Below are 12,076 nucleotides of genomic sequence, written 5' to 3'. Positions count from 1 at the left end.
CAAGTAGAAGTCATATTGGTGACTTTGAAACCACAGAAATCATTCAAAAAAACTTAAAATTATAAAAATATAAATGTTTAATATTGCAATCTATTTTAACAAAAGACTATAAAAACATGATCACATGAATGAGATTAATGACATCATAAAGAGACTTATATACATGTCCCATGCAGGTGGTCCTACATGTTTCGCCCATTGGGGCTTCTTCAGGGACACATGAGTATAAAAATTTCATAAAAAGACATAAAGAACTTTTCCATGATACATCAGTCTTTAAGCATAATATAAATAGCCATGCAGGGCAATAAATTAATTAGATAAACATATATACAACAAGAACACAAAAAGCAAAAGTTTTTATATAATTTACATCGTTGACATAAATCTTGCATCGGTAAGGAACATGTAAGTACCTCCAAAGTGATCGCGGATCGTCCACTAGTGGCGAAATGTGTACAGATCAACTACAGCAGATATGTGCGGTGTTAGGTACAGCATATGTTGCAACCCAAGTGACTCATGTAGACCAAGGTGAGCCTGTGAACCTATGTGAGGAGTATACAAAGAGTGGGTTATAGGGGGAAATTATATAGGTAAATGAGTAAATAAAATTCCTATGGAGCTGGTATTGTGCAGAGCATAGTAATAGAATAAAGATATATCAAGATATTCTGCAAAAGGACCTTAGGTCTCCATGTAAAATATTCTTAGTTAGATAGGGGCAAAATAACATTGCCTGCTATATTCTGATAATTATCATAAGATAATGTAAGGATATATATCAAGATATATGAATAAATAAATTATATCACCAAGATGCTCCTGATCCGTGGTATAGAGAAGCTGAGCAAAACTTACATGTTAATACTGCTGTGACCCACTAATGCCGGGGAGGACTGGGGAAGATGGTGTAGTCTTCACTGGAAGGTATGGTTGTCTTCACTGGAAGGTATGGTTGAACGCTGAGGTGATTGTACCACAACAACCATCTAGGATGGCGTGAGGTAAAATCACAAAAGAAAAAAAGAAAAACAAAAGAAAGGAGAAATTTGTATATATAGTGAGACCGGTTAACTAGGACAGGTTGAACAAATTGTATCTAATATAAATGGTGTATTAAACACCATAAGCTACCTCCAAATAAAACACTCCCAGAGGAGCGGTAGATGGAATCTTGGTTCCTCGATATGAGGCAGAGAGAAATATCTGCATTAAGAAAGAACACATGCACACAAAGGTGCATAGGTTAAACAGCCTAGTCCCAGTGGGTCTGCTTACAAGTACAAGCATCTACGTCAGGCCAAAGAGGCATATTAGAGTTACCTAATTGAAGACTGTCCAGATGAAGTGCTCCCCGGAATGGCCTCTGCAGCGTGGAATGCTGACAGGCGCTTTATATATGATCCTCACACGTGTGGTGGTTGGGCACTGGCGTATGACATAGAAGGCGTCATGACGCGTGAGTGGGCGCGGCTTGTGTGCCAGAGGAGGTGCGTGTGGTATGCCTTCCTCCGAATCCCGCCGCCGTAGTGCACGTATGCCGCATGCACGGCATGGAGACACGCCCCGTGGGCGGGGCGCGTGTAAGATGGCATTACCTCGGTGCAGATTGGCCTTACCGCGGGAGTGACACAGGGATAGGGCAACCACAACACCAGAGCCTCCACTGTGATTCAGTGCTGGATGACAGCTACTGGTGATTCTCCCTGGGCGCTCACTCAAAGGGTTGACAGGCTAAGTGTGATCGCATGAGATTGGGTGGCACAAAGGATGTTAAACTGGCCAACTAGAGAGAGTGTCTCATGTGAAGAAACGCATGAGAACCATTGTGGTACAGGTGAACTGTATAGAATTGGAGGAACCCAGACGATCACCCGGGGGCACATGTACATTGCTCCACACCTGCAAGAAAAAAGCACAAACAGAAACAAAATGAAATAATAAAGTTACACGGACAGCAAATAGCCGCCTATAAGAAACCCTTCATTATCAATTATCAAAACAATTAATTAGTTTCAAGACAATAGACACAGATATTCTGTGTCTTAACAACATTAGTTATTAGAATATGTATTTATAGCGTAAATTGATATTATGTGGCCACCTTGATGGAACCCTCCCGGAGTGATCGAACGTCCCCAATCGCTGTTGCTGCGAAAAGAGGGAACAGATGACCACAATCGGGAAGGGCCATCAAGGAATACCAGATAGGCACTGTGATAGCCGTGAGGGGGCAAGGGAGATGATGGTTAGAACATGTAGATGGTATGTGTTCCAATTCTCTAGGAAGGTTTGTTAAGCGAAAGTAGGTTTTGCTGGAAAAAGTCACAGAATAACGTCCAACAACTCGGGTATGGGAGGCCATGACATTTACAAAACCGGTTTATAGCTAATACTCTCGCTCAGGCCTGGTTCTTGAGTGGCCTTGAGAGTATATATCCATTTACCCTCTACCTGAAGGAGGCGTTTGTCAGCTTCTCCACCTCTCTCATTCAAAGGAATATGTGCAAGGGCAAAGAAACCCATAATTTTCAAATTGTGGCCATGGACTAGGCCCATATGTCGGCTGATGGGTGTTTCTAATAACTTTTTAGATACGGCTGACACATGATCGCGTATACGGCAGTAAAAATTCCTCTTGGTCTTCCCTATGTAAAAGGCTCCACAATTACATCTCAACCTACAGAAATTACACTTAGTACAGGGAAAGGTACCTGTTTGTGTTGGTCTGGGGATTGTCTGGGTTGCATAGTGGCTTGATACGGCACTGTCACGTATAGAGCAAGATCGCTTGAAGGTGATTTCAGGGTAGGTGTTAATAAATCTACTGATTTTGTCATCTGACGTTAGTAAATACCAGAATTGATTATAGATTTTTCTAATCTTGGTATGTTGCCGGTTATACTGAGTAATTACTCTAGTGGTATTAGTAATGCATTCCTATCCTGTATATTTACTTTGTTGAAAGTCTTGCGTAGGCAACTTTTAGTATAACCTCTAGCTCTGAGGCGAGCATACAGCTGTTTGGATTTGTTCAAGAAGTCTTGCTCCTGCGAGCAGTTACGTTTCAGTCTCAAATACTGGCTATAGGGAATGCTGGTAATCAAAGACTTAGGATGTGAGCTGGATGCATGTAACAAACTATTATCCGCTGTGGGTTTCCTGTACAGTGTTGAACAGAGATTACCTCCTGTATCAACGTACAGTTCCACGTCTAGGAAGGTAATCCTCTCCTGGCTACAGTTATGGGTGAACTTTAAATTGTACGCATTAATTTGTAATTGATCCAAAAAAATGTTTAAACTTTCCCTTGATCCTGCCCAAATCATAAATACATCATCAATATATCTGTGCCATGTCAGTATGTGTTCAAGCTATATATCATTGCCATCCCCACCGAAAAGGTCGCGCTCCCACCCCCCCAGGTACAGGTTGGCATATGAGGGGGCGCAACCTGCCCCCATAGCCACACCCTGCACCAGGAGGTAGTGGGAGCGATTGAAAAGGAAGATGTTACTGGTTAAGATGAATTCTAGCATCTCAACAATGAAATTATTATACTTGCGTGAATCCTTGTCACGCTCGCTAAGGAAGCTCCTTATAACTTGTATCCCCTGTGTATGGGGGATAGAGTTATACAGGGCTTCTATATCAATGGCAACCAGCCAGGCATTTTTGGGTATTGATAAACCGTCTGTGATCTTTAAGATTTCTTGTACAAAAGAGTTTTATTGAAAAACACATCAACAATCAAACAAAAAAAAGAGAATACAAAAGAAAAAAAAAAAAGGCAGTGGAGGACACACCATAAGCTTATCAAATATCAGAAAAGATAGTCCGTAAACCTGAGGTTAGTCCCGCTCCTAGGGATCCGAAAGCGAATCCAGAAGGCCGGCTATAGAATGTCCTCAACTCAAGTGGCCTGCTAGAGTGACCTAATGCTGGCTTAGGTAACATTCCGGTTATCACACCGGGGTAAATGTAAAACTTAAAAGCACAGTTGTTATACAATACACAACCTTACAAAAAAAATATATATATATAAAAAAAAAAAATAGAAATATATACATATATATATAAAAATAAATGATGTGACAAAAATAAAATATATAAATATAAACATATATATATATATATATATATATATATACATATATATACACATATACATATAAAATTCAAGCAGGCACATAACAGAAGAAATCAGTATTCCAATTTGTAAAAGAAAAAATGCATCCTGTGTCCAAGGCCAGCAGGACCAAGCCTGAGGGCCCGAGCCACAAAGAAAGAAAGGGAGGATGAAAAGAAAGAAAGCCAGCTAGAAAAGTAGCATGAACAAGTAGCGATGAAGGGAAAGAGGAATAGAAATAGAAAAGAACAGCAAGAAGAAAGTAAAAAGAATAAAAGAAGATAGAAGAAAAAAAGAGGAAGGAAAGGGGTCCACGGGGTGGGGGGAACGGAGGCTCATCAAAGAGAAAGTAGTGCTGGGTCAAACCGTGAAGGGTGGTTGTAAGCCACCCAGGGTTGCCACACCCGGAGGAATTTATCGTGGGTATCTGCCAACACAGCAGTAAGTTTCTCATTAACCATAATATCATTAATGCAGTTTTTAACTGCTTCGAAGCTGAGAACCGGGGTCTTCCAGGCCCTTGCAATGATCAATTTAGTTGCAGTAAAAACATGCGCCGCCAACTGGCGTTCAGGGCGGAGAAGCTCCGTGATCGGTTTCCATAAAAGGGCCTCAAAGGGGTCCCTCTTCAAGTTGGTATCAAAGAGGTTGCGGAGCAGCGCATAAACTCTAACCCACAATCTGCATACCCTGGGACAGGTCCACCAGACGTGTGCCATCGTACCCTCCTGAGAGCATCCACGGAAACACAAAGGAGAGTAGGAAGGTATGAAACTCGCCAGCTTGGTCGGGGTATAGTACCACCTATAGAACACTTTATAAGCGTTCTCTTGAAAGAGAACATTTGTAGAACATTTAGACAATGCCATGGTCATAGCCTGCCAATCTTCCGGATCGAGTTGCTTCCCAAGCTCAGCCTCCCACTGGAGGTGATAAGGTCTCAAAGGCGGTCTCTTAGAGTTGATAATCGCTGTGTAAATCAGAGATATGAGACCCGGGGAATGGGGGCGCGATCTACATAAGCTTTCGAAGGGGGTCATGATATAGGGGGTAGGTTGGGATCTGAGAAGGCGCTGAAGGAAATGTCGGAGTTGTAAGTAGCTATAGTGTTCCCTGAGGGGAATATCATGGGAGGAACGTAAGAGTGAAAAAGAAATAATCTTGGTTGGAGAAAGCATAGAATGAACATCTACGAAGCCATGTTCAGTCCACCATGCAAACTGTAAGGGATTATCCCTACCTGGTGGGAATAGGGGGCTATGAAGAAGGTGAAGCAACGGAAGATGAGGGGAGATCAGTCCTGCAGAATATTTAACCGAATCCCATAACCGAAGGGAATGGGCCAGACAAGGACCTATAGAAGGCGGGCGATGTGCTCGAGGGAGCCATGGAAGAGAGGCTAGAGGCGTCGGGTGGGAGTCCACCAAATCAAAAGTAGCCCACAATGGCATTTGCTGTTTCTCATGGAGACGAGACAATGGAGCGATACCCGCCGCAGTATAGTAAGCAAGCAAATTAGGAACCGACAGGCCACCATTAATTCTGCGTGCAAAAAGCACCTGCCTCTTAATCCTGGGCCTCTTATGGCCCCAGATAAACTGCATAAGTTTACGTTGGTGTATTCTAAGGATATGAGAGGGTACCTGGACAGGTAAAACCCGAAAATAATAGAGCAGTTTTGGAAGATAGGTCATACGTACCGTCGCCACCCTCCCGAACCAAGAGAGCGGAAGAGTGGACCAAGAGGCGAGCATAGCTGACAAATTGCCAAACAAAGAAGGAAAGTTGGCCTGATACAGTTCGGAGTACTTCGAGGTAAGCTTAATCCCCAAATAGGGTAATGAGGTCAACCATTGAAAAGGGAACGCCGACCGTAGGGAGTCTAAATCCAAGGGGGAAAGGTTGATAGACATTGCCTTCGATTTTGCCTGATTAACTGCTAAGCCTGAGAACAAAGCAAAAGAATCCAAAAGGGACAACAAATTGGGGAGAGAAATTCTAGGTTTGGTGATGGTCAACAGAATGTCATCTGCAAACAGTGACAATTTGTGTGAAGTACCCGCCACCTCCACCCCCGACACGTCCGGATGGGATCGAATGGCCTCTGCCAAAGGCTCCAGAGCCAGGACGAACAGGAGCGGGGAAAGCGGGCACCCCTGCCGTGTCCCCCTCCTAATGGGGAAGGTGGACGACTCAAATCCATAGTACCGAACCTTGGCCTGAGGGGAGTCATAAATAGCCGAAATCCAGCCCAAAAAAGAAGTACCGAAGCCATAATGGTTAAGGACTTGTGTCAAATAAGGCCAAGACAATGTGTCAAAGGCCTTATTGACATCGAGGGACAAAAACATCGTTTCCAGGGACCTGGCATGTACAATATGTTGAATTTGGAGAAGCCGTCTAATTGCATCCCCCGCTTGTCGACAAGGGACAAAGCCCACCTGATCCTTCTTTATCAGGCGTGGGAGAAAAGAATTCAATCGATTGGCCAAAATCTTAGTCAAGATTTTCATATCGATATTAATTAATGAGATTGGCCTAAAATTAGCCCAAGAGGAATGGTCCCTATCCGGCTTCGGGATCATCACAATGTTAGCGGTTAGCAGATCAGGCGTGAACGACTGACCTTTCTTTATGGAATTATACATGGCCGCCAAATGTGGGGCCAGGACGTCCGCTAACTTCCGATAATACAAGGCCGTGAAGCCATCCGGGCCCGGTCTCTTTCCGACCTTCAAGTCCTTAATACATTGAAGAACTTCCTGGACCTGAATATCTCGATCCATCAAAGACGTGTGTGCGTCTGATAGAGAAGGCAAGGATAAGTTAGACAAAAAGGTATCTAGACCTTGAGTAGAGGAATGAGTAGGGGGAGAATAGAGCTTTGTGAGACGGTAGCGGAATTCATCCAATATCCGTTGTGGGTTACCCGTGAGGACATTGTGGCGGGTGCGCAGGTTTATGGGAGCAAATTTAGGGGCGAAGGTTCGGAGTCTATTAGCCAGCATCGCATTAGGTTTATTCGCCTTGGCGTACCACTTTTGGCGAGCCCAACGCAAAGTGCGTTCGGCTTCATCAGTTAAACATAAATCTAAGTCCGTACGGGCCGCATCTAAAAGTCTGCGATTCGCCGGGGAGGGAGTCTGCTTGAAGGCCGAAGACAAGACCTCCAAACGCTGCTCCAGAGCCCGACGAGCTTGAGTACGCTCTCTCTTGCGCTGTGACGCTATGCGAATCACATGACCCCGAAGGACCGCTTTATATGCTTCCCACAACGTCACAGGAGATGAGACAGTCCCCGTATTGAGGTTAAAATAGTCCTTAGAAGCTTCGTGAATATCATTAAGAATCGATTTAAAAGACAGGAGGGAGTCGTTCATGACCCAGGGGGCATATTGCGGTTTGTTGAGAAGAGAGTGACATACTGTCAAAACAGGGTCATGATCCGACCAGGGGGCCGCTAAAATGGAAACAGAGTCGACCAAAGGAAGGTGTTTCCGGAGTACAAACATATGGTCGATCCTGGAATGGGAGTGATGAGGGTGAGAATAGTGGGTATAGTCCCTACCAAGGGGATGAAACTCCCGCCAGAGATCCACCAAGTCATGATTACGCAAAGCCTGAAGGAACTTTTTAGCAGCGGGAGAGGGGGACTTGTGTTCCGATGGATACTTGTCAAGCGAGGGGCTCAGCGACACATTGGAGTCACCAGCAAGTAAAAGTGTGCCCTTCTGATGGGTCCTTAACAGGGAGCAGACGTGGGTCAGAAAGGGTCCCGGATTATCATTCGGGGCGTAGTAAGTCATGATAGTTACCTCATTATCCTGAACAGCACCCTGCAAGAGGAGATATCTGCCATCCGGATCAGCGATCTGTTTACTGCAAATAAATGGAACTGAATTTCGTATGGCAATAAGAACACCTTTCTGTTTAGTAGGACCATTAGCTAAATAAACTTGGGAGTAGTTTGAAGCAAAATACTTAGGACAAGAAGAAGTGGAGAAGTGGGTTTCCTGTAAACATGCTATATCAATGTTTTGCTGTTTAAGGTATTTGAAAACCTTGACTCTTTTTTGAGGGGAGTTCATGCCCTGGACATTCAGGGACAACCAGCGAAGGGTCATTGAATCAGGGGAATATCTCTACAATATACTCCGTTCACGCACCCCGGGGACCAAAGAAGAAAGGGGGAGAAAAGAAAAGAAAAAGAAGCGGAAGAAAGGGAGAAAAAAATAGAAGACAAAAGAAAACAAAATAGAGCTCGGAGTAGAGCAAAGACTAAGTACATAGATGCATCATGACGTGGGCTCTGAAGCCCACAATGGGGTGGGACCACGACTAAGACAGCCGTCCTAGTCAGGTGCCAACACATGAGGGGAACAGTGGTCCGTCGGGACCAGCAGCCTATTGTTTTACTATAAAACGTAAATAACATCAGCACAGAAACTAAAACATCAGTAAAAAACAGGGCAAAATCAAAAAGAAAAAACATGGTTCAAACAATGACTAAAATGGCGACTACCATAGGCAGTCAACAGATTGAAACATATGACGTGCAGGTCCCCCGAGCCCCCAGAGACGACCAACATAGGGCCGTCAACTCCCGGAAGCAAGAGGGACCGAAGCACCACAGCCATAGCCACAACCCCCCAGCCCCACAGGGCAGGAGCGGAGGGCCGCGGCACGGCATCCCTATACACACCCAATCCGGCAAACTGCGGGAGCGTCCCCCACCCCAAATGCACCCCCTCCCCCCTCCGCAACACCCCAGAAAATTACAGAAATAGTTAAAACTAACAAATAAGAAAAAAAAAACTAAAATAAAAGTAAACTCACAGCCCGACCCGCTCGGGCAAAATGGGGGGACATCAGAGGAGGAGGGGCAGGAAGGCACACTTAGGTCAAGGCCTCGCGTGGCAACAAAGGGAGAGCAATCAGTGCCCCGGACCACCATCTCACAAGCGGGGCGGTCAGCAGGGCAACCCCCCCCCCGGCCACGCAGTCACGGCCAAAACAGGACGAAGTAACAGCAGGGGGACACAAACCAAAATCCGCCATCCCGATCCATGTGTGGAGCTAAAAAGAGAGCAACGTCCAGATGGTGCAACACAGGGTCGGGTAGCTTTGAAGGGAAAAAAAAAACAAAAAACAAAGATTGGGTGCAATCAAAATGAGAAAAAATCAAGCAAGTTCAGCCATTGTTGGACTGCTGAAAACGCTGGGCCTGCAAATCTCGCAGGGCCTGGGATCCAGACTGAGAGCCCTGAGAAGCCCGGGAGAGCTGACGGGGTGGTCCGGAGGGTCCGGGCCTGGAAGATGAAGACGGAGCATCATGCTGGGATGAAGGGAGGCCCAGTTGAAGATCCAGGAAGTGGCGCTTCAGATCGGCAGGGGAGGTAGCTTGGTAGTGGCGACCCAGGTGAGAGAAAGACAACTTGAACGGGAATCCCCATCGGTATTTTATCCCATGGGACTGAAGGATTTGAAGGTAAGGCTTGAGGCCCCGTCGCCTGGCAATTGTGACCGGCGAAAGGTCAGCGAATAGCTGGAGGGGATTACCTTGGAATGAAAGATCCTGACGTTCCCTAGCAGACTGCAAAAGCTTCTCCTTAGTACGATAGTAATGGAACTTGATAATCACATCTCTCGGGGGCCCCTCAGAAGGCTTGGGGGCCAAGGACCTGTGAATGCGATCAAATTCGAGCCTGTCTGCCGGTATGCCAGGAGCCAATTCTTGGAAGAAAGCAGTAGCTGTTCCCTGCAAGTCGGTGATGACCTCGGGGATACCACGGACACGCAGATTGTCTCTGCGGGCCCTATTTTCCGCGTCTTCCAACTTGTCCCGTAGTGTTTCCAGCTCAGTTGACAACCTGCACACTTCCTCCTCATGGCCGTCTAACACAGTGGTGGCCAAATCCATGCGTTGCTCCAACTGGTTGGTGCGATGGCCTATTTCTTTAAGACCCCGCACAAAGTCCGAGGAGAGCTTACGAGAGGCAGTGGTGATTTCATCCCTCACAATGCTGCGAAATTTGGCCAGCAAAGTCTCCGAGTCTGCAGGGAGAGTGCTCTCCCCATCCATGGGAAACAGATGGAGACTGTCAGCAGGGGATCCCGAACTAGCAGCTGAGAGCCGAGTTTCCTCATCAGGCTCCGGAGGCTCAGGCGCCATCTTATTTCGGCCCCTACCCGAGGCCGGGGAAAGCTTACCGGGCTGCCGCTTCTGCTTGTTCTTCGCGGCGCGGTGCATAACCACCGGCTGCCCCGTGTACTCACAAACTCCCGGAGGTGAGTAATTAATGCCCCCGCTGATTCTGTGCTACGTTAGGCTGGTTTGTTGATCCCGACGGCGCGGAGCTAAGGAATCAGGCAGGCATCTCCATCACTCGCGCGCATGCGCCCCCCAGAATAATGTCCATTTCACGGGGTAATGTGCCCCAGGGCAGTCAAAGGGGACAGTGGTCTATATACAATTGTTTCTGCAGCAAGGTCAGGCAGCAAGTAGTGATTGATAAGTAGGTGACACCGACCAGGCACTAATCAGGGCTGAGGGGTAGTAGGATGCCTGAGAAGGCCAGGAGTAGTTGGAGCAGCAAGATGGCCGCCGACTTCCAGGAGTAGGCCGAAGCCACGGTCTTTCCTGAGAGGGGAGGCCGGCCGAGTAATAGTTAGGCCTGGTGTCCCCCCCCTATGCTGCAATCGTGTCCCCAGAGCAGACTACTGGATGGTGACAGCCCGGGATGTCAGTCGGTCGGGGAGAGGCCTAGGCCCGTTACTCACAGTGTCCTAATAGCTGCAGGGATCCGGACAGTAGGCCGCAAGATGGCGCCGCGGAGCTCTGCGGTCCCCGGCCGGAGATTAGGGGGTTTCCCCCTAGCAGAGCGGGCAGGTGGATGCCTCCGGAGATGTCCCGGCTGGCGGTGTAGGAAGGGCTCCTCTCCCTGCGACCGGGATGCAAGTGCCACGAGCTCCGGAGGAGGCACAGGCCGCAAGATGGCGGTGGCGCGGAGCGGGTCACTCCACAGCTGTAACCCGGGATTCTCGGTGGATGTGCCTCCAAACCAGCCGGACCGGCCACAGTCAGCTATGGAAGGTAGGTAGCGTAGTAGCTGCCGAGTTAGGCTGGATTTGAGGCGAGGATGGCAGTGGATTCTCTCTGCCTGCGTGGAGCTCAGCATCCACACGTCCTCCCTGCTTCACGTCCGGACACGCCCCCCGATCTTTAAGATTTCAATGGTGTCATTTACATGTGAGAAAAGGCCTTGTACGTGAGGGTAAAGATATTCGTCTATAATTCTACTGGCATTTTCTGTCAGTAAACCGCATCCAGAGACTATGGGTCATCCTGGGGGTGGAATAACTCCTTTATGCACCTTGGGAAGTGCATAGAAGGTAGGGGTTGTGGGATGTTCAATATTCAAAAACTGTAAAGTGTTAGGCCCCATACACACGATAGAATTTACCCACGAATATGGTCCAGCGGACCGTTTCCGCGGATAAATCCTCTCGAGGATTTCGGCGGATTTTCATGCGATGGATTGTATACACATTATCGCATTGAAATCCGCGCCGAAATCCTCTGGCGATGACGTGTCGCGCCGTCGCCGCGATTATGACGCGGCGACGTGCGCAACGCTGTCATATGAGGAATTCCACGCATGCGTCGAATCATTACGACGCATGCGGAGGATCCCTTCGGACGGATGGATCCGGTGAGTCTGTACAGACCAGCGGATCCATCCATTGGGATGGACTCCAGCAGATGGATATGTTCTGCATGTCAGCAAATATTCGATCTGCTGGAATCCATCCCAGGGGAGATATATCCGCGGAAACAGATCCGCTGGCGTGTACACACCATAGGATCTATCCGCTGAAACCCATTTGCTGGAATTTATCTGCGGATGGATTCTATCGTGTGTACGGGGCCTTATCGTCAATGGT

The 12,076-nt window shown here is 47.3% G+C and overlaps 1 protein-coding gene across 3 annotated transcripts in view; it reads left to right on the top strand.

Moving 5' to 3' along the window:
- Nucleotides 1–12,076, top strand: part of DBH (dopamine beta-hydroxylase) — a 158,038-nt gene that overhangs the window by 117,061 nt on the left and 28,901 nt on the right. The window lies entirely within an intron of this gene.

Source organism: Rana temporaria, chromosome 9, assembly GCF_905171775.1.
Source record: "Rana temporaria chromosome 9, aRanTem1.1, whole genome shotgun sequence".
Classification (NCBI taxonomy): Eukaryota; Metazoa; Chordata; class Amphibia; order Anura; family Ranidae; genus Rana; species Rana temporaria.
Note: the sequence above shows the minus strand (reverse complement) of the source record. Positions and strands in the feature narration are given on the sequence as shown.